Below are 27,875 nucleotides of genomic sequence, written 5' to 3' on the forward strand. Positions count from 1 at the left end.
CAATTTGAACGTTAATAGGATTTCTTGATGCAGGAATTTTCAACATCAGCATCATTTCCCCATTTCACAACAGGAAGGACTTGGCGAAAATCGCCACAACAAAAGGTAAGAATTCCGCCAAAAGGCTCATCGTTCTTTTTGCATAGATCTCAAAGAGTTCTGTCCACCACTTCAAAGCTCTCCCTCCTAATCATTGGGCACTCATCCCAAACAATCAGTCTCACACTCCTGATCAAATGAACCATGTTGGAGTTCTTCTCAATACAATACAATACAATACAATACAATATATCTTTATTGTCATTGTACCCAGGGGTACAACGAGATTGGGAATGCGCCTCCCATACGATGCACTAATTTAGGTAATTTAGACAGCAGCAACCCAACGAAACGAACAGTTGTAACAGTTTTGGACAGGGTAAAGTGCAAGTTGATCTATGCGTTATGGCCATCCGGCTCAGCAGGACCGGTTCATAGCAGCTATGGCCCTGGGGATGAAGCTGTTCCTGAGTCTGGAGGTGCGGGCATAGAAGGCCTTGTATCGTCTGCCCGATGGAAGGAGTTCGAACAGACTGTTGCAGGGGTGTGAAGAGTCTTTGCGGATGCTGGTGGCTTTTCTGAGGCATCGTGTGTTGTAGATGCCCTCCAAGTCTGGTAGCTGTGTTCCGATGGCCCTCTGAGCTCTATGGACTACCCGCTGTAGAGCTTTCCTTTCTGCCTCCGTGCAGCTGAGGTACCACACAGGGATTCCATGCGTTAGGATGCTCTCTATGGTGCAGCGGTAGAAGGTCTTCAGCAGCTGTTGGGGTAGACCAGACTTTTTCAGTGTTCTTAAGTAGAACAGTCTTTGTTGTGCCTTCTTGACCAGCGCAGCAGTGTTATTGGACCATGTTAGGTCCTCCGAAATGTGAGTGCCCAGAAACTTGAAGCTGGACACTCTCTCCACACTGACCCCATTGATAGAGATCGGGGCATATTCCCCGTTATGTGACCTACGGAAGTTGATGATCAGCTCCTTGGTCTTGGTGGTATTTAGGGACAGGTTGTTATCCGAGCACCAGTCCGCCAGGTTCTGCACCTCCGCTCTATAGTTTGTTTCATCCCCGTTGGTGATCAGCCCGATCACCGTTGTGTCATCTGCAAACTTGACAATGGTGTTGGTGTCGAATGCAGGAACACAGTCGTGTGTGAAGAGGGAGTAGAGCATGGGGCTCAGAACACAGCCCTGTGGTGTGCCGGTACTCAGGGTGATAGTGGAGGACAGGTGCGGGCCCATTCTCACTGCCTGCGGTCGTTCCAGCAGGAAGTCCAGGATCCAGTCACATAATGACGAGCTAAGGCCTAGCTGGTGGAGTTTGGTGATGAGCTTTTTTTTTTTTTTTTTTTTTTTTTTTTAATCAAAAATATTTATTCAAATATTAAAATAATATATACAATGCAATAAAACCAAAACAGAACCCACCACCAGAATATTATACAAACAAATATACCTATTAAAACTATCATACAATTATACTACAATCCCCATCCAGGATACATCCAATCCCCCGCGGTGCCCAGCGGTCCCGGAATTCCTCCAGGGTGCCCGTGGACAGCGCGTAGTCCCTCTCCAACACCACCCGGGCACGGACGTAACCCCGGAAAAGGGGCAGGCAGCTGGCTCGGGCAGAGCCCTCTTCCGCCTGGCGCCGTGAGTCTCGGATGGCCAGTTTGGCCTGGCCCAGGAGCAACCCAACAAGGACATCTTCGGCCCTACCCTCTCCCCTACGCACAGGGTGTCCAAAGATGAGGATGGTGGGTGAAAAATGCAGCCAAAAAGCAAGGAGCAGCCCCTTTAGATATTGGAACAGGGGCTGCAACCTCACACACTGCATGTACACGTGGTACACAGACTCTTCCAACCCGCAAAAGTGGCAGGCGGCTGGCGAGTCTGTGAACCGCGCGAGGAACAGGTTGCAGGGGACTCCTCGGTGCAATATCTTCCACCCCAGGTCCCCGATGGAGAGGGGCAGAATTCCTGCGTAGAGGGACCCCCACCGCGGGGTCACCTCGCGACCGGAAGGCAACACTGACCGCCACTTAGTGTCCGGACGGTGGACCAGGGCGAGGAAGTGCAGGGTGTGGAGGAGGAGCCCGTACAGGACACGCCTCCCTGCGTCTCGGAGGGAGATGAAGGGTGTCGAGGAAATGCGACTCATGTTGTGTGGGACCGGCTCCCGGGAAGGATTACGGCGCCTCGGTCCGACGAGTACTTCCGGCTGAGCGGGGGTTTGCTCAGCCGCAGGTGCTCCACACATTTGAGCCTCTCCGACACCCAGCGGGGCAGGACAAGGGCCGGCTGCTCTCACGCCTGGGCCGCCGCCCTCCGTCAGCGGAGGGGGGGCCCGGTCGACAGCAACCAGGTTCCAGACTCTCAGCAAGTCCCGGTAGAAGCCGGGCATTCCCAGCAGGATAGCACGGCTGACGCCCACCATCGGGATCCGCGTACCTGCTTGAAGGCAGCGGCCCCGTTGGAAAAAGTGTGTCGCCAGCACGTGCCACCTGGGAGGACGCTCCGAGTACAGGTATCTCTGCAGAGTCCTGAGGCGGAGAGCCGCCAACTGGGTGCGGATGCACACCAGCGACTGCCCGCCCTCCTCAATCGGGAGACTCAGGACCGCTGCAGAGACCCAGTGCTTTCCGTTGCCCCAGAAGAAGTCCACCAACTTCTTCTGGATGATCCCAGCAAAAGTGGCTGATGGGACCAATGTGGTCAATCTGTACCAGAGCAGGGAAGCCACGAGTTGGTTAATGACCAACACCCTGCCCCGGTAGGAAAGCACCCTGAGGAGACCTGACCAGCGCCCCAGCCGGGCGACGACTTTCAACTCCAGCTCCTGCCAGTTCGCCAGCCAGGTCTCCGCGACGGGACTCAGGTAGACTCCCAAGTAAAGGAGGCGCGTGGTGCTCCACGTGAAAAACCGCATCTCCTCAGGGAGGGAGTCCACCTGCCATGGACCCACCAAGAGTCCAGAACATTTCCCCCAATTGATCCTTGCAGAGGAGGCGGCCGAGAAGACTCGTTGGCACTCGCGCATCCTCTGCAGATCAGCGGGGTCAGTGACCATGAGGAGCACGTCATCGGCATAGACCGAGAGGACCACCTCCATATCTGGCTCGCGTAGAACCATGCCCGTCAACCTCCTCCGAAGCAGACTAAGGAATGGCTCCACGCAGATGGCGTACAGTTGGCCTGACATGGGGCAGCCCTGACGTACTCCTCTGCGGAAGGGAATGGGAGCCGTCAAGGATCCGTTGACCTTGATGAGGCACTCCGCAGTGGTGTATAGAAGTCGGATCCGGGCCACAAAGTGCGGTCCGAACCCAAACGCCCGCAGAGTCCTCACCAGATACTCGTGATCCACCCTGTCGAAAGCCTTCTCCTGGTCAAGGGAGAGAAAGGCAGTGGGTACACCGGTCTCCTGAGCCAGGTAGACCAGGTCCCGGACCAGATGGATATTGTCCTGGATGGACCGGCCCGGGACCGTGTAAGACTGGTCAGGGTGGATCACTTGGGCCAGCACTGGGCCCAGACGGTTGGCCATTGCCTTAGCAAAGACCTTGTAATCGGTACAGAGGAGGGAGACCGGGCGCCAGTTCTTTAGTAGGCGGAGATCACCCTTCTTGGGCAGAAGGACCACTACAGCCCTCCGCCAAGACAGGGGCATCTCCCCGGTCGCCAGGCTCTCCCTCAGGACCATGGTGTAGTCCTCCCCCAAGGTCCCCCAGAAAGTGCGGAGGAACTCTGCTGTCAGTCCGTCCAGGCCAGGGGATTTGCCCCTTTGAATCTGATGGAGGGCCGCAGTCAGTTCGTCTAGTGTCAGGGGGGCGTCCAGACGCTCGGCACCCTCCGGGCCGACCGTGGTTAGACCTTCCCACAGATCACTGCACTCGTCCACGCCGGAGCTATCCGGTGAAAACAAGGTCCCATAAAAGGAACGAACCGCCGCGTTGATGTCTTCTGGTTCGGTGACGGGGGAGTCATCGTCAGCGAGCAGCTCCACTAACTGCTGACGGACTCCCCGCCATTTCTCCAGCGAGTAGAAGAAGGGTGAACCGCGGTCCAAATCGTGGAGCATTTGGATCCGCGACCTCACATACGCGCCTCGGGATTGCTGTAACTGCAGCTCCTTCAGCGCGTCCTTCTTCTCCTGGTATTCCCTCCAGAGGGTCGGGTCCCCACCGGTCTGACTTAGACGCGAATCCAAATCGAGCAGCTCACTCCCGAGCTGTCGGACCTTGGAATCGCGTCTCTTGGTAGACCCCCTAGTGTACTCCTGACAGAAACGCCGGATGTGGGCCTTGCCCACGTCCCACCATAGCCGCAGGGAGTGAAATCCTCCCCTCTTCCCCTTCCAAGTGGTCCAGAACCTCACAAACGAGTCCCGGAAGCGGCGATCCTCCAGCAGCCGGTTGTTAAAGTGCCAGTACGCGGACCCTCCCCTCGTGCGCAGCAGGGTAAACTCTGCCCACACCAGGTGGTGGTCCGAGCAAGGCATCGGCCGCATGGAGGCCGCCGAGACCCGGGAGACGTACGCCCGAGAAATGTACAGGCGGTCAATGCGAGAGCCACCCCCCTCTGACCTCCTGGAGAAGGCACTGGAGTCGGGGTGGAGGTTCCTCCAGGTGTCTACCAAGTCAAAGGAGCCCACGAGCTCCTTCAACTTCTTCACCGACTCCTGGCCGCGCTGGATACCTGAACGGTCTCCTTCCTCGAGGGTACAGTTGAAATCTCCCCCAAAGATCACGCAGTCGCCAGGGTCGATGGAGCTCAAAAGGGTAGACACCTCCCGGAACAGGCACGTCTGCAACACGGCGGGCTTGGGGGCGTACACGTTGACAAAATGCAACGGCACGCCATCCAGGCGCACGGCCAGGTGAAGCAAGCGGCCTGGCACCAATTCCTGGACCTTTAGGATTTCTGGCCGGAAATTCGGGGCCAGCAAAATGGCCACCCCACTGGAAATGGAGCTGAGGTGGCTCATGAAGACCTCACCACTCCACTCCAGGAGCCAGGTGGACTCGTCTCCTGGGATGGTGTGGGTTTCCTGCAGGAAGCTCACCGCATATTTCCCATCCCTCAGGGTTGAGAGATGGTTAAACCTGCGGAGAGGCCCCCTGCTGCCATTGATGTTATAACTGGCTATGGTGATCGCCATGTCAGGAGTACACTAGATCCCCTCACCAGTCCCCTGGTCACTGACAGCAGAGTCGCCTTTGCCGCTACGGACCCTAGATGGATTGGCAGTGCGTTTCACCTTCCGGATCTTGGCAACAAGGGACGCTCTACTGGTCCCTCTACCCTCAGCAGGAACGACGCTGCTCTGGGCCTCGGCGTCCTTTTCCAGGTCGTCCAAGAAAGACCTGAGCTGACGCCGGTCGTTCCCCTTCACCCCCATCCCTCCCTTCACCCCCGTCCCTCCCTTCACCCCCGTCCCTCCCTTTCCCCTCCCCTTCCTTCTGAGGATGAGGTTCAGGGAGCTGGTGACCCCTTGTAAGTTCGGCCACCGGAGGGAGGCCAGTTTGGGCCGATGTTGGGCTCCTTCGGTGGCCGCGATGAACTCGCGGATCTCCTCCACTGGAATGAGAGGAGTGGCGTCGGGGGCAGCGAGAACATCCATTGACTCATTGCCCGAGGAGTCCTCTTCCACCCCCCCACTGCAGATGGAGTCACCGTTCCCATCCTTGGACACACCTTCTGTGCTTGAGACTCCCGCCCCACCCTGTGCAGCGGTTGCCTCTTCCCCACCCTCTGGTCTCTCCTCCACCTCAGTCCCCACCGTGGGGCCAGTGGCAGAGGGGCCTTCCTCGGGTGTACCTGGGCAGTCAAGACCATTGACAGTGGGGTCTATCCCTCCACCAGTTGGGCCCAGAGTGGACTCTGGTGCCCCAGACTCAGGGAGTCCCTCTGGAGCCAGGTCCTGCGGGAGAGAAGGGCTGGTTTCCCCTTCCCCCTCCCCGCCTACTATCCCTAACTCCACAGGCGTGTTCTGCACCTCGTCCTGGGTGGGTTGCTCCTGGGCTTCCTCGGGTGCATGAATTGGGATTCCCTCCCCAACAGGAATCTCTCCCTGCTCCATTACACCCGAGTGGTCCCCATCACCACCCTCCCCAGAAACCCCTTCAGAGCATGGAACCGGGGCCTGAACCAGAGGGCAGGAGTCATCCTCCACCACAGCACTCCTCGCCCCACTGGAAGATTCCCCTATGTCCCCCTTCTGCTCCTCCCTGGAGAGATTCCTCCTTCTTTTTTTCGAAGGGGAGGAGCTCACAGACTCTGGGGTCACCTGAGCAACCCTAGTCTGCGGCTCCCCCTCCTCCCGCCCAATCCCCTCCGCCCCTGGCTGGATTATGGGGCTTGCGGACTCCCTAACGGGAGGTGACGGGATGGGTGGCAAAGTCTTATCCCCGGGGGGTTTGTTCCCCAGGTGCCTTATCTTCTTCGCCACCTTGCCCCCCTTCTTTTGACCCTCCCCATCCCCAGGGTTCCCTGACTCAACTACAGGGGGAGTGGGAGTGGGGGGGGGAGGGGGGTTAGTGGCACCGGAGGCGGAGGCCTCCGCCCGGGATTTGGGGCATTTCCTCCGAATATGCCCCACTTCCTTGCAGGCGTGGCACCTCGGGCGGTCCGATGTCCAGAAGATGGTGAAATCTCGCCCATCCTGCTGGACACAGAAGCGCCCGTCGACCACCTCCTCCCGGTCCAGCAACATTGTCAACTGGCGCCGGAGGGAGAGAACGTGCTGCAAGTCCTTCCTGCGGAACCCCATGGGTATTGGGGTGATGTCGGTGAGGATCTTCCCCAGGGTATGAAGGTGGGGAAGGAGGGCCTCGTTCTTGATACAAGGCGGGACGTTGGATAGGACCACCCGCTGCGCGGTGGACCCCAGGGGCTCGACCTGTAGGAAAAGTCCACCCACTGTGACCCCTTTACATACAGTCGCGTTCACCCCCTCAACAGACTCCAGAAAGAACACGCCCTTCCCAAACATTTTTCCCACATACACAATGCCTACAGGCTTGGCTGCCGCTGCCACAGCAGCCGCGCAGTCCTCCAGGTTCATTTGGGGGGGCAAGTAGCACCTGACCCCATGTTCAAAGGGTAGGTTCCTCATGGGGAACCGGGCCCCCAGAGGAGCAGCCGAAGCAGCTGAAGCAGCCGCCTTAGCATAACTCCCCGAAGGCCCCGATCCCCCAGAACGCTGACCCTGCATGGTATCAGGCACTACAGTGAAACAAAAACACTGATACACAAAGACAAAGACAATCCAAAAGGCACGGGGCCAAGTCCAAACACACAAACAAGTGTAGAACAGTTCAAGGGAGGGAGGCGAGTGGTGTTGCCTCGAACGTCAATAATGGCGGCTCCCACTAGAAACTGCTGCGTCACGACCTCTTGGCCCGGGTATCTCGGCTCTCCTGCGTTCCCTGGTGAGCTGCAGACTTTCTCAAGCAATCCCCGCTGGTCTTCGCTGCTCCTGCAGCAACGAAAGGGATTCACCTGCAGTCTGTTATTGTTGGAAGCCTATCTCTGATCGAGAGGAGGCTCCTTCAGCTCCAGGTCTCAAGGCCACAGAAGAAGGTCGAGGGTGTAGAAAAACTCCCACACCGCACGAAAACCAGACCCGTCCGGTCAGTAGCGACGAGGCAGTGTGGGGGGGGGGGTTGTTCTGGACGCAGGTGTATCAGTCCAGACAGGTTTTTCTCCCCCTTTTTGTGCGCCACAGTTTCCTGGCAGGTTGCCAGCCTCAGTAGTGGGAGCTGAGCAGTCAATTGATAACACCGCTCGCAGCCCCAAAACACACAGAAACCTTTTAAAAAAGATTTCTGTAGCGTCGCAGCGATACCCAAAGATGTTTAGAGTACCGCTGTACCTCCTCCGAATTCCAAAAGATGTTTAGAGCTCACTCGTTCGAGTGATTGAGACAGAGCTCCGTAGCACCACACCTGAGCTTGGTGGGGATGACCGTGTTGAAGGCGGAGCTATAGTCTATGAATAGCATCCTCACGTACGTGCCCTGTCTCTCTAGGTGAGTCAGGACAGTGTGAAGAGCCAGAGAGATGGCGTCCTCTGTAGATCTATTTGCCCTGTATGCAAATTGATGTGGGTCCAGTGAGTCAGGGATGCTGGATTTGATGTGTGAGAGGACTAGCCTCTCAAAGCACTTCATGACAATCGGCGTTAGGGCAACCGGGCGGTAGTCGTTCAGGTTGGAGATCTTTGCTTTTTTCGGCACCGGAACTATGATAGCCGACTTCAGGCACTTGGGGACCGTAGCCAGAGATAATGACAGGTTAAAGATCTTGGTGAATACCTCAGCCAGCTGTTCAGCACAGTCCTTCAGTACCCTTCCTTGAACACCATCCGGTCCTGCAGCCTTGCGTGGGTTGACCCTTTGCAGAGCACGTTGTACCTCCTGTGTGCTCAGTTGCAAGACCTGTCCCACCGCCTCGGCTGGGGTTCTTTCACTCAAGGTGGTTTTGCCAGTTTCAAAGCGGGCAAAGAAGGTGTTAAGCTCGTTGGTCAATGCCATATCGCTGTGGGGGCAGGCAGGGCTGCTCTTGCACATTGTATTATCGGTCACTTCGATGGGTATCTTGAATCGAGAATGTGCAGTTCTTCCACCAGGCATCAATGTGGCTGCTATACCAGAGGATGCTACAGCAAAAGCAACATCAACTTGACCTCGAACTTTGGAGAGGAACACATTGGTGAGAATTGTTTTGCCCATTCCTGCTGGTGTATCAATGAAAAACATTGAAGGAACATTCCTTTCCAAGCAGCTGCACATATGGTCATACACTGCTCTTTGCTCAGCATTCAGCAGAGGCTCCTCTTCAACAAATCACTGTTCAGGTCTATTGTACTGCAATTCACTCACCAATTCTGGATTGTCACCATCAAGGTTCATCCTTCCATGTCTTGATAGTGGCACATGAAAATATCCCAGTGTCTTGTTATTCACAACCTTGTCTTGAATACACAGCAGAGCTTGATCATGATGCCTCTCATCGATCATCAATTGTTTTCCGTTCTCTTTGAAGGTAATCTTCAGACATTGAATTCTTGAAGCGATCCCATAATTGTCGAGAAGTGTTGATCTCAGCAATCGTCAGCAAAACAAACAAATCTCTCATTGCTTCGGGGAGTCTTGTCCACTCAGTATCTTCCATCGTCTGTTGCCAATGGTCGTCAGTTTGCAACAAACCTCTTTCTATGCAGACGTCTTTGAAGGAAGGAAGAATATGTCCGTCATGCGTCCTCGATGAATCGAAGTATACTGGCCCTTTTACGTGATGGAGAAGCAGTCTCAAGTAGTAGAGGTCACATCTTGGAGAAACGGTATACACTCATCCCAGAACGTTGGCTTCAAAAATACCTGGAAGATCTTCCACTATCTTCCCAACCTTCCTTCTTTGCCATTTCTCATTGTTCCATGTGTAAAATCGGGGTACATCAGCGTAGTACAGTGTTCTTGCAAATTGATCTTAAGGACACAATTCCATGAATTCAGTTAAAGTTGTTCTCGTGATATCCTAATTTCTCACCAGCCGACCAGCATCGACTCTGATGACGACTTGTTGTTCTTGTGGTAGATGTACCTGGAGTCGAATGACAGCGGGGCGTCTCTCATGGGTTGGAAATCCAAGGATTGATCCCACTGCTTCCGACGGACCAATGTATCTTCCAGTAAACTACTGTGCAATTTCGTCATCCCTGTTAGCTCCAAAAACTGCTTGATCACTCCCATTCAAGGTGTACTTGAACACGTATTTGACTGACTTTACAGAGGAGCATACCTCAACGTTGATGTGACATTTGAACAACTTCAAGAGTTGAGCATTACAGGGCACCTCCCATTCAGAAGTAATAGGTCAATCCCGGCGTCCTTCTTGATGTCCCTGAAATCCTCCCATATTATCATATCATATCATATATATACAGCCGGAAACAGGCCTTTTCGGCCCTCCAAGTCCGTGCCGCCCAGTGATCCCCGTACATTAACACTATCCTACATCCACTAGGGACAATTTTTTTTACATTTTACCCAGCCAATTAACCTACATGCCTGTACGTCTTTGGAGTGTGGGAGGAAACCGAAGATCTCGGAGTAAACCCACGCAGGTCACGGGGAGAACATACAAACTCCTTAGAGTGCAGCACCCGTAGTCAGGATCGAACCTGAGTCTCCGGCGCTGCATTCGCTGTAAAGCAGCAACTCTACCGCTGCGCTACCGTGCCGCCCTTGGAGACATATTCGGAGACCGTCTCCTGTACAGAGGATGTGACTCATCTCTACACCTTGTGCTTTCGATAAACGGCTTCGGGAATCTCTTTCTGCATCTTCCATTCTTCCAACATGGCAAGGTGTGGTCACAGTATGGTTCATGAACAAACCTCCCAACATTTGGTTTTACAAATTCATAATTGTGATGTCCAAAATTCAGAATTTTACATCAAATTCAGAATATGCAACTTTTCAGCAAAAAAAATATGCACGCCAAATGCGCATATGCGTTGCAATACATTCATGTGTGAAAAACGACTATTATTTCCAACAGTCTGTAGTTCTTGGACTACATGTGCAATGTCAGGCCTATCATGAGTATATTCTGGTATTTATAGAAAAGTTATTGAACAGAAATACTTTTTACAACAAAGAAAAAATTGTTTTGTTTTGGTTTTTCTATTTTGGTTTTTCCATACACATCCCAATTCTCTTGGTATTGAATAAAAGAACAATGGTCATAAAATGTATCACTAAGTTATGAAGAAAGAGTTTCATTTAAAACTGCACACACCTAATTTCATTGAAGACATACTTGCTCCAGTGGTCTTCAACAGCAAATCACAATGGCCCGGCGGGCGGCGAGGCGAGGCGAGGCGAGGCCCGGCGAGGCAGGGGCCCGGCGAGCGGCGAGGCCAGGCGTGGTGAGCGGCGAGGTGAGTGGCGAGGTGAGTACCGGCAAGACGAGGTGAGGCATGCTGAGCGGAGAGGCCTGGCGGGTAGTGAGGCGAGCGGTGAGGCTAGGCGTGGTGAGCGGCGAGGTGAGGCACGCTGAGCGGAGAGGCCTGGCGGGTAGCGAGGCGAGTGGCGAGGCCAGGCGTGGTGAGCGGCGAGGTGAGTCGAGGCAGTGGGAGCAGTGTGATGGCTCAGCAGGAACTGGAAAGCGGAGCAGCGGAGCAGCGGGCATGATGGGGTTTAGAGCGGGAAGAAGAAGCAGCGGCGGCGGCACGATGGATCAGAGGGGCTCGGGGGCCTAGCAATGAAGGAGACGCCCGGGGTTTGGAGCGGCGGCGGTGACGCTTCCCCCACTTGGGCCGCAGAACCAAATGGGCGTCTGGCGCGCAGTCACCCGGCAGCCATCTTACGTAAGTGTAGGCGCTGGTCTGGTGGCCATCTTAGGTGAGTCCCTAAGTTATGCCCCAACTGCGCATGCGCTGGTTTTTAAAAACTTTAAAATGGAATAACTTTAAAAATATAACACCAATTTCAATAAAACTACAATTTTTACCTTTAAAGCGATGATGGTGAATAAGGTGGGCCTAAAAATGTAATGCTATTGTGTACAGTTTTGGCTGAAGTTCAGTCACAAACAAACGAGAGTTTTAGTATATAGATGATGCATTTGAATCCCCATTTCAGTTTCTTAAGGTTGTTATTGAGAAATGTTAGTTGCATGGTTCTGGTTTATCGTTCCAGTTTTGATCACTTGATTCCTTGAAAGTGGAGTCACACATAGTAGATAGAATGGTCAAAAAAGGCTTTCGACACATTCGCCTTCATCAGTCAGAGTACTAAGTATCAACCATCGCATACAACACATAATCCGACATTTACGCCACCTCTAACGGGATCCCACCACTAGTCACATCTTCCCATCTCCACCCTTTTCTGCCTTCCGCAGAGACCGTTCTCTCTGCAACTCCATGGTTAACTCATCCCTTCCCACTCAAACCATCCCCTCTCCAGGTACCTTCCCCAGCAACCGCACAAGATGCAACACCTGTCCCTATACCTCCTCCCTCAACTCTGTCCAGGGACCTCGACAGTCCTTCCAGGTTAGGCAGAGTTTCACTTGCACCTCCTCCAACCTCATCTGCTGCATCTGTTGTTCAAGATATGGTCTCTTCTTCAACGGAGAGACCAAATGTAGACTGGGCATGGTCAGCGACTGGTTTCACTGAGCACCTTTGCTCAGTCCGCCTGGACCTACCTGATCTCCCGGGTGCTAAACACTAGTTTCCCCATTCCATTCCCACATTGATCTTTTTGTCCTGGGCCTCCTCCATTGTCTGTGAAGCTAAACTCAAATTGGAGGAACAGTATCTCATATTTCGTTTGGGCAGCTTACAACCCAGTGGTATGAATTTGATTTCTCTAACTTCAAGTAACCCCCTGCATTCCCTCTCTCTCCATTTCTCCCCCACCAAAATCGCACCAGCTTCTCGTTCTTACCTAGCAAACAGCTAACAATGGTTTGTTTCATTTATCATCGTTACTTTTTTTGCATATCTTCCATTTATTTGTTCTATATCTCTCTACATCACCATCTATATCCCGAGTTTCCCTTTCACCCTGACTCAGTCTGAAGAAGGGTCTCGACCCAAAATGTGACCCATTCCTTCTCTCTAGAGATGCTGATTGTCCCGCTGAGTTACTCCAGCACTTTGTGTCTATCAAAGTTGGGAGGTCATGTTGCAGTTGGTGAGGCCACATTTAAAGTATTGTGTTCGGCTTTGGGCACCATGTCATAGGAAAGATGTTGTCCAGCTGAAAAGGGTGCGGAGATGATTTATGTTGCCAGGACTCGTGGGACTGTTGAATAGGCAAGTATCCTATTCCTTGGAGTGCAGGAACATGAGGGGTGATCTTACAGAGGTGTATAAAAACATGAGAGGAATAGATCGAGTAAATACACAGAGTCTCTTGCCCAGACCTAGTGGAGGACATAGGTTTAAAGTAAAGGGGAAAGATTTAAAAGGAACCTGAGAGGTCGGCTTTTTACACAAAGGCTGGTGGGTGTAGAACAAGCTGCTGGAGGAGTTTGTTGTGGCAGTGATTAATGCAATGTTTAAGAAACATTTAGAAAGATTTATGGATAGGACAGGTTTAGAGGGATATGGGCAAAACGCAGGCAGGTGGGACGAGTGTAGCTGGGATATGTTGGTCGGTGTGGGCAAGTTGGGCGGAAGGGCCTGTTTCCACGCTCTATGACCTGCTACAACCAGGCAGTGCAGGAAAAGGATCAACTCTTCTGATCAGAAGGCTTAGTGCAAGGTTTGCAGTGAATAATGTCGTTTGCAGAAACAGCTGAAATGTGATTATTACCACATTTGAGGGATGTATGGAAACTTGTTTTTAGCCTGAAACTCTGACATTAGAAATGATCTAATTAATTGGCCAATAAATGAAAATAAAGACTACAAATATAGCGATTAGTTGGTAGAAGCAGCTAAGAACGTCTCAAGCCTGGAAATAAATTTACTAATTGCAATATTAAAAAATGCTCTGCATGCTACAGTTTGTTTTGTTCATTCTTGTCAAGAGGTTACTATTTATAACTTAAACAAAATACTTTACGACCCATTAGTTTATATTGGATATTATGATTTGGTTTCCAGTTATGTTTAAGAAGCAAATGTTTGTGATATTTCCTTTTTGAATGTGAGATGTTTGTATTGGAGAGAACTATTATTTAGCTCACACGTTTCTGCATTCCATGTAAGGTTAGCTATGTCTGGCGGTGCCAAATGTAACTGTTACTGGTGCTCCCTTATAGCATAAACAATTACGCAAACTCAAAGATTTCCCTGAACTCAAAACTGTCACCAATGACTAATTCCTTGTATGTAGCAGCCTCTAAGCATCCGACAAAGAAATTAATCTTCAGTACCAACGACATAAAATGAATTAAGAGCATTGTGCGGAATCAAAGGTTGCCATGGCAATAGCATATGACAGTCTCTTGATTTTATTTTGACATCCCCAAGTAGCATACATTCGCATAAGCAAAGTAGCTCATCTTTCCACAGTGCTGACCGAGAACACAATGTGGTCTAAATATTTCCCTGTGTTTGACAGTAAATTATAAGCTGACTTTGGAAGCCAGCAAGACTGTGTAAGAAATGGAAAGAATTACTTAAGAACAGAAGCTATTTGATCCTCCAGGCCTGTCCCATTGTCCAATGAAGTCATGGTTGATCTTTTTCTTAACACTACGTTCTTGTACTAACTACAAGAGTTTCTTTAATTTCTAACAGTCAGTCCGCTAATCTTTGTTTTGAATGCACACAGTAAATGAGCCTCTGCAGACTTCTTGGCTGGAGAATTCCAAGAATGCACCACTTTCTGGATGAAGAAATCTTTCACTGCTACACGCCGTTCAGGAAAGGCTACAAGGCCGTTTCTTTTGGAAAGTCTGACCATGCTGCCATTTTACTGCTGCTGGAATATAAACAACGGATAGTACGGGAAGCGACAGTGACAAGGGACGTAAAGCGGTGGGCTGACCATTCAGAAGCCATGCTGCAAGATGCACTGGGCGATGTCGACTGGAATATGTTCCAAGCAAGTTCCAGCGACGTCAATGAGTTTGCGGAAGCGGTTACGGACTTCATTGCCACAATAGCCGATACCATCATCCCCATGGTAAGGGTCGGTATCTTTCCTAACCAAAAACCCTGGGTGGACAGGTCTATTCGCGTGGCCTTGAATGCTCGCACCGCTGCTTACAACTCCGGCCTGGCATCCGACAACATGGACGACTACAAGGGAGAGTCCTACCGACTGTGAAGGGCAGTGAAGGATGCAAAAAGGAGATACCGGGACAAGATGGAGTCAGATGGAGCAGCAGGACACCAGGCACCTTTGGCAGGGGCTACGGACTATAACTAGCTACCGGTCCAGCACACCCTCAACCGGAAGTGCCAGCTCCTCCTTAGCTGATGACCTGAACTCTTTTTATGCACGGTTTGAGACGGGTAACACCACCAGCTCGCCGTCTAAAAACAGCACCGAAGGGGCGCTGGCTAGCGAGGCTGGAGGGGGATCCACCGCCAGGGATGTGCACACATTCTCGGTGTCCGAGCATGAGGTGAGGTGGGCTCTGACGCGTGTGAACACGAGGAAAGCTGGAGGCCCAGATGGTATATCTGGGCGAGTGCTAAAGTCTTGTGCTACTCAGCTTGCTCCAGTGCTCACCACAATATTCAACCTCTCCTTGGCTAAGTCCATGGTCCCTGCATGCTTCAAAAGATCCATCATTGTACCGGTGCCAAAGAATGCCTCTCCAGCGTGTTTAAATGACTACCGACCGGTGGCCCTCACCTTGGTTGTCATGAAATGCTTCGAGAGGCTAGTCAAGAAGCACATCTGCGCCCTCCTTCCTCGCAACATGGACCCACTGCAGTTCGCATACCGTCCGAACAGGTCCACGGATGATGTAGTCTCCCAGGTTCTACACACCGCTCTCTCTCATCTGGACAGCCAGGGGGGCTATGTGAGGATGCTGTTCATTGACTTTAGTTCAGCATTCAACACAATAGTCCCCAGCAGACTGGTTGAGAAGCTGCTGGAACTGGGGCTTAGCACCCCTCTGTGTGCCTGGGTCCTGGACTTTCTCACCACTAGGCCCCAAGTGGTCAGGATGGGGGAACACACATCTAGCCCCCTCACCCTGAACATAGGATCCCCCCAGGGCTGCGTCCTTAGCCCCTTACTGTACTCCCTGTACACACATGACTGTGGGGCCAGGTTTAGCTCAAACTCCATCATCAAGTTTGCTGATGATACTGTGGTGGTGGGCTGGATCTCCAACAATGATGGGAAGGCCTACCGGGAGGAGGTGGCTGATCTGGCACTCTGGTGTCAGGACAATAGCCTCCTCTTGAATGTCACTAAAACGAAGGAGCTGATTGTGGACTTCAGAAGGGCTAAACATCCAAGGACGTACACACCACTGGAGATAAATGGGTCTACTGTGGATAGGGTGAGCAGTTTTAAATACTTGGGAGTCCGCATCACAGAGGATCTGACATGGGCAACGCACATTGCCGCACTGGTGGGTAAGGCAAAGCAGCACCTTTACCACCTCAGACAGCTGAGGAAATTCAGAGTGTCTCTGAGGATCCTTCATTGCTTCTACTCTGGGGCTGTAGAGAGCATCCTGTCCGGCAACATTACAGTCTGGTTTGGGAACAGCTCTGCCCAGGACAGGGTGGCCCTGCAGAGAGTAGTGCGTTCGGCAGAACGCACCATGGTAACTACACTCGTCCCCCTGCAGGTCCTATACATCAGGAGGTGCAGATCCAGAGCAAGCAAGATCATGAGGGACCCCTGCCACCCCAGTAACGGACTGTTCCAGATGCTACGATCAGGCAAACGCCTCCGCTGTCACGCTGTGAAAACGGAGAGGATGAGACGGAGCTTCTTCCCACAGGCCATCAGGACTGTCAACTTTTCTAACTCCAGAGACTAAATTTTTGTCTACACTATAGTAACTTATTAACTTTATTTATATGCTGTAACTGTAATTCTTTTTTGTGCACAATCCGCAGGCATTGCCACTTTCATTTCACTGCACATCGTGTATGTGTATGTGACAAATAAACTTGACTTGACTTGACTTGACTTTCATCTCAGTTGAGAATGGCCTAGCGTTTATTTTCTGACCATAATCCCTCACACAGCTGGTAACTGGAAACATCACCCTTCCACCTCTGTTTTTGCCTTGTTAACATTTTGTATGTTTCAATAAAACTTTTCATTCTGCATTCTAGTGTATAAACCCAGTCTGCCTAATCTCTCCTCTCCTTGAAATTAATCTGATAAATATTTATTGTGACACCTCTGTCATAAGTGTATATATCCATACATTGAGATCTCACACCTGTACTCAGTGCTCTGTGAGTGTTGGTCTCTATTTTATTGCTGTACCTGCAAATTGATTGTTAATAATTCATGTTCAAGGACTTCCAGTCCCTCTGCCGCCATTGATTCAATTCAATGAGACTCTATTGTCACATGTACCTAGGCACAGTGAAATGCTTTGTTTTACACACAACCCGGTAAAATCGCGTAGCAGACCTCACCCGGGCGGTACACAAGTGTCACCACGGTTTGGCGCTGACAAAGTTACAATAGTTCACCAAACATTCCTATCCACTGTCTTTTGCCGCACACGGTAAATACTGTAAATGGCTCGATTGTTCATAAGTGATAGGAGCAGAATTAGGCCATTCGGCCCATCAAGTCTACTCCGTCATTCAATCATGGCTGATCTATCTTTCCCTCTTAACCCCATTCTCCTGCCTTCTCCCCATAACCCCCTGCCACCTGTACTAATCAATTACCTTTTGACTGTCATACACCACTGATCTCGGTTGGCGATGGGTGATCTCGCTCATGATTGTAATCATGCATTGTCTTTCCGCTGACTGGATAGCACGCAACAAAAGTTTTCCACTGTACCTCGGTACACGTGACAATAATCTAAAGAAAAACTAAAAGCAGCCTTCCCACCTGCCGGGTCCCTTGTTTGTTCTTGGTGCCCCCCCCCCCCCCCCCCATCGTTCTCGGCCACGATGGCCCACCTCGCTCTCGCCCGTTGCTCGCAGATCCCTCCTCACTCTCGTTGCACGGGTCCCATTGTCATCCACGGTGGGTGAGCCGGGCCAGCTGGAACTGACAGACAGCCCTACTGGCGACTGCGGCTATCCAGACCAGACCATCGCACACGTCGTGATTGACTGCTCACTGAAGCTTTTCCCTAGTGCCATTGTAAGATGTAAATGTGGGAGCTCACAATCCCGATGCTCGAGACAATCTAGAGAGAGGGCAAGATATCCAAAGAACTAGGAGAGAGGGCATGAACTACTCTGTACTGCGCCTGCCTAATAAGATAAATGAATATTGCAAAAACGCCCCGCATGACAAGATGCCTCATTTAAATGCACATGCGATGTATGATGTGGGAGGCAACAGGGGCGGTGTCGTTAGATTGTGCACCTCAGTGCTCCGATTGGAAGGAGTCCAGAGGGGAGGAATTTAAGGTGTGACAATTGTAAAGTGAAGTGAATAAAAAGAAGGGATTTTCCCGACCTCGGTGTGTCTCGAGAGGGGAGGCACCCAACTCTGCAGACTTGCAAATAAACGATACTTGTTTCTGTAGATTGTCTCGAGCATCGTGATTGTGAGCACTCACATTTGCATCTCACAATACCATCAAGGCCATCCACCCAGCAACTGATGCTGCCCTGGCCTGGATGTCTACCTTTGACCTACAACTTTAGGCTGTGCACGCCATACGCAAGAAGAAGAAGGCTGGAGGGCTTCCCCCACTCGCCAGGAACATTCCTGCTGCTTCTGTCAATGTTATGTCTTTATAGGATTCTGTCGGATGACTTCCCAACCTCTGCCACTCTGACGGAATCCGATAAAGACAACATGGATTTACCAAAGGGAAATTATGCCAGTTTGTTTTTTATTAGTAATTTAAAAACTACTATTCTAATGCTTTTTCTGCCGAAGCGGAGGATATAGACCTCCCATTTGACCACACTGCACCTCATTTGGCCTGTCTATATCCTCCTGCAGATTCTGTTTTGCTACAATTCTTGCTGCCCTGGCCTTCTGTTAGCAAACTTGAATTCTTCATCTGTCCTTGGTCCCTTCATCCAAAATCATTAAAAATGTTCCTCAATATCAGCAAAACCAGCATCCCAAAAGTCAGTATCCCATTCCAAAAGTTATTTCTGCTCTATTTTTCTGTCCATGAAACAATCCTCAATCCATGCCAGTAAGGTGGACTCCAATTTCTTTAATCATTTCTTCTGGACGTGAGATGGCCATTTCCTGACATTATAACATGGAAGATTTCTCTTTGTAATCTCTCTATTTTAATAAGAAGGTAGAAAGAAAACAAGGAATTACAGACCAGTTAAAAGTGACATTGCTGGTGGAGAGAATGCTGGAGTCCATTATGAAAGGCAATAAACTTGTGCACTGGGCAAAGAGACAATAGGTGCAGGAGGAGGACATTCGGCCCTTCGAGCCAGCACCGCCATTCAATGTGATCATGGCTGATCATTCTCAATCAGTACCCCGTTCCTGCCTTCTCCCCATACCCTCTGACTCCGCTATCCATAATTTTTTTTTAGATTTAGAGATACTATCTAGAGAGCTCTATCTAGCTCTCTCTTGAATGCATTCAGAGAATTGACCTCCACTGCCTTCTGAGGCAGAGAATTCCACAGATTCACAACTCTCTGACTGAAAAGGTTTTTCCTCATCTCTGTTCTAAATGGCCTACCCCTTATACTTAAACTGTGGCCCCTGGTTCTGGACTCCCCCAACATTGGGAACATGTTTCCTGCCTCTAATGCGTCCAACCTCTTAATAATCTTATATGTTTCGATAAGATCCCCTTTCATCCTTCTAAATTCCAGTGTATACAAGCCTAGTCGCTCCAGTCTTTCAACATATGACAGTCCCGCCATTCCGGGAATTAACCTAGTAAACCTACGCTGCACGCCCTCAATAGCAAGAATATCCTTCCTCAAATTTGGAGACCAAAACTGCACACAGTGCTCCAGGTGTGGTCTCACTAGGGCCCTGTACAACTGCAAAGAGAGACACAATCAGAAAAATACACAATGGGTTTATAAAAAGGAAATTTTACTTAAAAAAATTTTCAGGATGTGACTCGGGGAATAGGTGAGGGAGACCCAGAAAAATATGGCACATTTAGTTTACCAGAAGGCTTCTGATAAAGTTCTGTGTCAGAAATTAAAATGTAAAATAAAGCACTTGGGATTCTGGATGAGGTACTGAAATGGATAGAGAGCTGGTTGGCTGACAGGAAACAAATAAATAAATTGAGTCTTTTAAATAAAGGCAAGCATTAAGATACTACAGATTTTGTCGTGGTTACCGGTGTTCAAAATGAAGCAGATGACACGGAGAATTCTTCAAGAAGTTAAAAGCCTTTATTTGCAAACAACGGCTGGAACAATCAGGATGTCAACCATCTGACTGCCCACTTAGTACATCAGGCAGTCTATGTTTATAGGATTATTCCAAACCTTATCTTCTTTACATTACCTCATACCCACACTCCTTTCTTCAGTCATTCATTTCTTTGCAGTCACCCGTCTGTCCCGCCACCATTAAATCCCATTCAGTAATATATCCTTATATCAATGCTCACATCCCTTCATACTTCGCCTCCCTTATTGCCCTGCTAGTCCATCCCTCACATCCATTCATCACCCCAAGGCCTATGTCTTTCTTTATCTGCCACCATTATCTTCTATTCTGGTTCATCCATCATTCCAACTCATATATTTCTCCTCCTCGCTCCACCATTAATTATCCGCCTGAGCAAAGCAGTTACAGACATGTGTCAAGGGTAAGGAATGTCTAGAGAGCCTTAATTAGTTACAGAGAGGCGCCTAATGCCTAAGTAGTTACAAACCTTAAACAACAATGTCTATATCGTATTATCTCCCATAAAATCAGTTTTGCAATTGACCCAGCTACTCACATTACAGATCATTGACTTAGATAAAACAAACAGAATGGTACAGCATAACAACAGGCCCTTCAGCCCACACTGACTGTGCCAACAATGATGCCACGCAAAACTAATCCCATCGCCCTCTAACCACTTAATTCCTTGTCTATCCATATCTTGAACCTCATGAGGCCTCTTGAATGTTTCTTAAACGTTACTATCATATCAACTTCCACTACTCAGCAGCATGATGGTCATCTATCAGTTTATGTGTAAAGATAACTTGCCGCATCCACCTTTAAACTTTTCCCCCTGTCACTTTAGAGCTATGGCCTCTAGAATTTAGTTTCGTTTAGTTTAGAGATAGAGCGCGGAAACAGGCCCTTTGGCCCACCGGGTCCGCGCCGACCAGCAATCCCTGCATATTAACACTACCCTACTCACACTAGGGACAATTTTTACATTTATCAAACCAATTAACCTACAAACCTGTACGTCTTTCGAGTGTGGGAGGAAACCAAACATCTCGGAGAAAACGGGGAGAATGTACAAACTCCGTACAGTCAGCACCCGTAGTCAGGATCGAACTTGGGTCTCTGGCGCTGCATTCGCTGTAAGGCAGCAACTCTACCGCTGCACCACCATGATGCCCTCAATTTGACATTTCTAGCCTGGGAAAAAGGTTTCGACTGTCTACCCTCTCTATGCAGCTCACAATTTTATATCGCATCATCCGTCTGCCTCCAAAACTCCAGAAAAAACAATTCAACTTTGTCCAACCCCTCCTTGTAGCTAAAATGCTGAGAGAATTCAAAATTGCTATCTCCAAGTTTGCTGATGACAAAAAGCTGGATGAGAGGGTGAACCATGAGGGGGATGCAAAGTGGTTGAGGATTGGGGAAAATGCCCAACAGATGCTGTAAATGTGGATAAACATGAGGCTATCCACTTTGATGCCAATAATGAGAAGGCAGATGAATGGCAATAATTTAGCAAAGTTGAAGGTGTAATGAGTAGGAAGGAACTTCAAATGCTGGAGTCTCCAGTCTGAAGAAGGGTCTCGAACTGAAACATCACCTATTCCTTTTCTCCAGTGATGCTATCTGACCTGCTGAGTTACTCAACTTTTTGTGTCTATCTAAGGTGCAATGAGTCTTGGGTGTTCTTGTGCACCAGACAATGAAAGTAGGCTTTCAGGTGCAGTGGCCAATTTAGAAGGAAAGTTGTATGATACCCTTCATGAGTGGACATCCATTTCTAGCTACAATGGCACCAGGCCTCGAGACCATACCTAGAGAATTACTGCAGTTTTAGTCCCCCCCTTTATCCAAGGAAAGATGTTCTTGCTGTGGAGAAACTGCAGTCAAAGTTCACCCTCTGATTGCTGGGATATATTAAGATAAATGAAGTCTATTAGACATACGAAGGTGGACACAAAATGCTGGAGTAACTCAGTGGGTCAGGCAGCATCTCTGGAGAGGAGGAATGGGTGACGTTTCGAGTCGAGACCCTTCTTCAGACTGATGAAGGGCAGTCTCGATCCGAAACGTCACCCATTCCTTCTCTCCAGAGATGCTGCCTGATCCGCTGAGTTACTCCAGCATTTTGTGTCTATCTTCGATTTAAACCAGCATCTGCAGTTTTTTTCCTTCACATCTATTAGGCTTACACTCACTGGAATTCAGAAGAATGAGAGAGATCACAACAAAATTCCAACAGGATTGGACGGATGAGATGCAGGAGGGAGCAGCAGTTACAGTGCATTGATAAAAGAAAGATATTGAAGATTAAAGAGGAGAAATTTCTTCTCCCAAAGAGTGATGAATCTCTAAAATTCTGTTAGAAAACCAATTGAATCCAAATTATTAAATATACTCAAGGCGTTAGATATTGTTCTGAGAACTAAATGGATCAGTGGATGTGTGGGGGAAACAGATGTGGTATTGACCTTGGTTTATTGTTGTCACATTAATCCAGATTCAATGAAAAGCTTTTGTCTGTGTGCCAATCTGTAAGACAATCATACACTCATAGGTCATACTGTACAATCAAGGCACACACAATTTCAACGGGTGGTGCAAAGAGCAAAATGCCAGTGTACTGTGTATAGTTTACACCATTTGTAGCGTCTCAATTTCAGAGAAAAAGTCCAAAGTCCCATCTAGGTCGCAAGGTGGGGACCTTCGTTTATGGAGGTCTGTTCAACAGTCTGTTAACAAAAAGAGGAAGAGGCTGTTGCTGAGAATGACAGTACGTGCTGAACATGGCCGCTCGGTCATGAAGTGAGTCATATGGTGGAACAGGTTCCCTGAGCCTATTCCTGCTCTTACTTTCCTGTTCCTCTGTTTCTACCTGACTGATGATCACCCAATATATACCACTTCTGCTGGTTTTATGTTCATACGTTCTCGGAGGAGAATTAGGCCATTCCGCCCATCAATTCTACGCCGCAAATCAATCGGATCTATGGCTGATCTACCTTTCCCTCTCCTGCCCTTTCCATTCTCCTGCCTTCTCCCCACAACCCTGATGGGCTAATCAAGGATCTCCACCTTAAAAATATCCATTGACTTGGTCTCCACAGCCATCTGTGGCAATGAATTCCACAGATTCACCACCCACTGACTAAAGAAATTCCTCCTCATCTCCTTTCCAAATGTAGGTCCTTTTATTCTGAGGCTAAGGCCTTTGGTCCTAGATTCTCCCACTAGTGGAAACATCCTCTCCACATTTATTCTATTCAGGCCTTTCACTTCGGTTATTTTACAATGAGGTCTCCCCTCCAGGGCCGTCTTAACGCATGGGCCTGATGGGCACTTGCCCGGGGCCCCACGAGCATAGGGGCCCCATTTTATCGACCATTTACATTTTTATTCCTGTGAGTAGTTGTCGTAGGGGCCCCAGTACACTGCTTTGCCCGGGGCCCATAATGCTGTAAAGACGGCCCTGCTCCCCTCATCCTTCTAAACTCCAGCGAGTACAGGTCCAGTGCCATCAAATGCTCATCATATATCAACCCAATCATTCCTGGGATCATTCTCATAAACCTCCACTGGACCCTCACCAATGCCAGCACATCCTTCCTCATAGAGTGGAGCTACAACTGCTCACAAAACTGTTTCCCCTTATTTATTCCGCAACTTACAACCTAAAAGAGTTAATAGATTTATCAAACATGACCTTACTTTTATAAACCCATGTTGAATTTGCCATATCCTACTATTATTTCCTAAGTGCTCTGTTGGCACCCAATAATAGATTCCAGCGTTCTCCCAACTATTTGTCAGCTGGACAGCCCATCCCCTCCCCAGTTTCCTCTCTCTCTCTCTTAAATTGTGAGATTACATTTGTTCCCTACCATTCTGTGGGACGTGTTCTGGATTCTATAATAATTTGGAAGGTCACAACATGTGCAGGCACGATCTCCATCGGTAACTCTTTCAAAGTGTAAGAATGCAAGTCACCAGCTGGCACTCTAATTAACTACTCCAATGTTTATATTTCACCAATGATTTTTCAGTCCCAATTTCCACAATTTCATGGACGGTTTTTAATTTATATAAAGATTAAGTATATGGTTCATTTCTTTGCCATTCCTATTCCCAATTTCATTTCTCCTGTTTCACCTGTGAGGTTTCCACATTATCCTTTGCTGCCTTTTTCCATTTTATGTCAGTTCGGAAGCTTTTATAGGTTGTCTTTATGTTTATTCTTTGTTTACTCTCCTATCTGGCTTTCCTTTATTGGCCTGTGGTGATTGAATCTGGATTTAATGTGACATGTTTTTGAGGTGTGTTTGTAAATTGTAGCAAACGGCCGTTTGTTTATAAACACTGTCCCACATTACCAATTATGCAGTCACGTTTGAAATGAGAGATATCCTACAAAGTTGTCATCTCCACTTGTTTGCATCATCTGGAAATATATTTGGCAAATATGTAATGACTTTTGCGGAGCACAGGTGTTAAAGTTCGTTTTCTCTAGACAGACAACAAGCAACAAAGTTAGTGGTAAAACAGTAAAGGCTTTATTCCGCCAGGCAGAAGTGGGGAGGTCATTATCATCATCATCATCATCATATATATACAGCCGGAAACAGGCCTTTTCGGCCCTCCAAGTCCGTGCCGCCCAGCGATCCTCGTACATTAACACTATCCTACACCCACTAGGGACAATTTTTACATTTACCCAGCCAATTAACCTACATACCTGTACGTCTTTGGAGTGTGGGAGGAAACCGAAGATCTCGGAGAAAACCCACGCAGGTCACGGGGAGAACGTACAAACTCCTTACAGTGCAGCACCCGTAGTCAGGATCGAACCTGAGTCTCCGGCGCTGCATTCGCTGTAAAGCAGCAACTCTACCGCTGCGCTACCGTGCCGCCCCAGCACTGGGTGTCTTCTGATACCCACCTCTCACCTCGTGTCCCACTCTAGAAAACAAAGGATAAAACGGTTTAGTTATATCTTTTTCTTATCAGTGAATGATGTGACACAACTCAAGGTAGAAAAGGAAATAAGGGGAGTTCGGGTTTTGACATGGCCGGGTGAGGACGTGCTCCGAGCTTCTCCACTGAACCTTCACATATTTATCTATAAAATATAGCCATTTGACTCTAAAAAAAGAACACAGTGTCGTGGTAAACTACAAGCAACTCATTCTCGATGCCCAGAAGGATTAAGACACGCGGGGAGAGCAGTAAATTAACTAAACAGATCGACAAGTATCTGTTGGCCGCCAGCCAAACAGCAGATAAGATGGCGGAGGGTGCGGAGCTAAGTACAGGGGACGAAATGATTAACACTATCCGCACCGAAGTGAAAGCCCTACAAGCGGAGATAATGGCTGAGTTTCGTGCAAAAGCTCTAACTATGCGGGAAGAAATGGTTAAAGAACTTCGCTCCACATTGACCTCACTACAAACAACAGTAGCCGACCATGCTAACAAAATCTCTGCACTGGAAGACTCACAGAACGATGTTACGGATAGGCTAGCGGAGCTTGAGACCCGGTGCGCTTCCCTAGCATCAGATAACATTAAGCTCAAGGCTGCGGTGGATAACCAAGAAAATCGCTCCCGTCGTCAGAACTTACGCATTGTAGACCTACCTGAGGGCGAGGAGGGCAACAACCCTACAGCATTCATGGGTCCTTTTCTGAGGGAACTCCTGGGTGAGGGAGCTTTGACCACCACACCGGTTGTTGATAGAGCGCACCGCACCTTTGTGGCCAAGTCACCTCCGGGCCAGCCTCCGGGAGCGATGCTGGTGCGGTTGCACTACTACCAGACGAAGGAGAGGATTCTCCGCGCATTGCGTGAATGTAGTCAGCTGTCCTATCATGGGAAAAGGATCCACATATTTCCGGACTATTCTGCCGCACTTGCCCGACGCAGAGCGGAGCTTAAGGTCGTGAAAGCACAACTCCACCAGGCAGGTGTGAAGTTCGGTCTGATTTACCCTGCTAAGTTACGGCTAACTTTCCAGGGATCCACCCACACATTCGACAGTCCCGAGGCTGCGCTCCTCTTCTGCCGGACTTCTATACAACCTGCGACGGAGCGACCGGGCTACAGAGAATGTAGTATCCTTTTCAAACACTGATCACTGTATCTGGACTGTTTAATTTCAGGGAAACAGAACTCTAAGAGAAGCTTTTTCTTTACTGACTCTCAGGGCTAGATAATTTTTTAAGTTCTGCAGTAATTTGTTGCAAACAGCTCAGTTGGTTGTCTCTATTTTGTCTCTATTTTACTCAGACTCAGTGACATGTTTGTGATTTACCTCTGACCAACTGTTGTACCTGACTATGTTTACTGTCTATTAGAGTTATGGCTAGATGTTAAGTTTATTTTTGTTAATGGTTCAGTGGAGTTACTCTGTTAGTTTTATGACAGAGAACGTCTGTGTTTCTTTACACAAGCGTTTGTTGTGACAGGGGTTTGGGTTCAAGGTGCCTTAGTTGGGAAGGTGCCAAGGGGTGGGGATAGGTGAGACGTAGGGGGTGGATGGGGTGGGGGGGGGGTTAGACTGGGAGCAGAGATATGGTTTTTCTTTTTTCTTTTTGTTTTGTGGGGGGTGTTTTTTTTTGGTGTTTTTTTTTCTCCCTCTTTTTTTTTTTTTGTCCCTCCCCCCACGTGTGTGTGTGTGTACCTAGGCTACTTTATGGCGGCGGACATGGTTAAGTATTGTCTCTCCTATATTTCAAATGGCTGACTTAACTACGACTCAGAATAGTGTTCATTTTGTTTCCTGGAACGTCAAAGGTTTAAACTAGGCTACTAAACTAAACCGAATAATGTCTCATGTGCAACATTTAAAAGTAGATATATGTTTTCTACAAGAGACACACTTATGTGCCTCAGATGTCTCAAGACTCAAAAGAGGATGGGTTGGACATTTATTTCATTCTAAGTTTAATTACAAAGCCAGGGGCACTGCAATTTTAATTAATAAAAATATTCCTTTTGAACCATTGAGCTCTATTACTGATCCCAATGGACGTTATGTTATTGTATCAGGTGTCATCCAAAACACTCCCGTAGTCCTTGCTTGCGTATACGCACCAAATTGGGATGATAGTCAGTTTATCTCTAAGTTATTTTCTACATTACCCGTTCTTGACAACAGTTTTTTAATTATAGGGGGGGACTTTAATATGGTTCAAGATACAGCTCTTGATAGATCATCCACCAAGGACTATGTCCCTTCCAACTCTGCCAGGGTTTTGGCCTCTCATGCTGAACAACTCGGCCTAACCGACCCCTGGAGGTTCTTCTTTCCATCAGCCAAAGCATATTCTTTTTTTTCTCATCCCCACCATACATACTCTCGGATAGATTTCTTTCTTGTGGACGACAGACTTTTATCAAACCTTAAGTCATCTGAGTACCACAGCATTGTTATATCCGACCACGCCCCCACTTCTATGGAGATCAATTTATTAAAAAGCTATGTTCCATCGAGGCAGTGGCGCTTTAATTCCCCAATGCTGTCTGATAAGATATTCAAGGACTATCTTACCTCTCAAATTGGATTTTATTTTGAAATTAACAAAACTCCTGATGTCTCCCAATCAATTCTATGGGAAGCTTTTAAGGCTTATTTAAGGGGTCAGATAATATCTTTTGTTTCATATGCCAAAAAGTCAGAGGCAAAGAAACTGTCTCAAATCTCTGAGGAAATTTTAAAATGAGACAATCAGTATGCGATATCCCCATCTCCTGCTCTGTATAATAGACGCCTGCACCTCCAGACTGAGTTTGACATGTTATCAACAACCAAGGCTGAAACACTTTTGCTTAAGTCTAGGCAACGTG

This window comes from Rhinoraja longicauda, chromosome 21, assembly GCF_053455715.1.
Source record: "Rhinoraja longicauda isolate Sanriku21f chromosome 21, sRhiLon1.1, whole genome shotgun sequence".
In the NCBI taxonomy this organism is placed as follows: domain Eukaryota; kingdom Metazoa; phylum Chordata; class Chondrichthyes; order Rajiformes; family Arhynchobatidae; genus Rhinoraja; species Rhinoraja longicauda.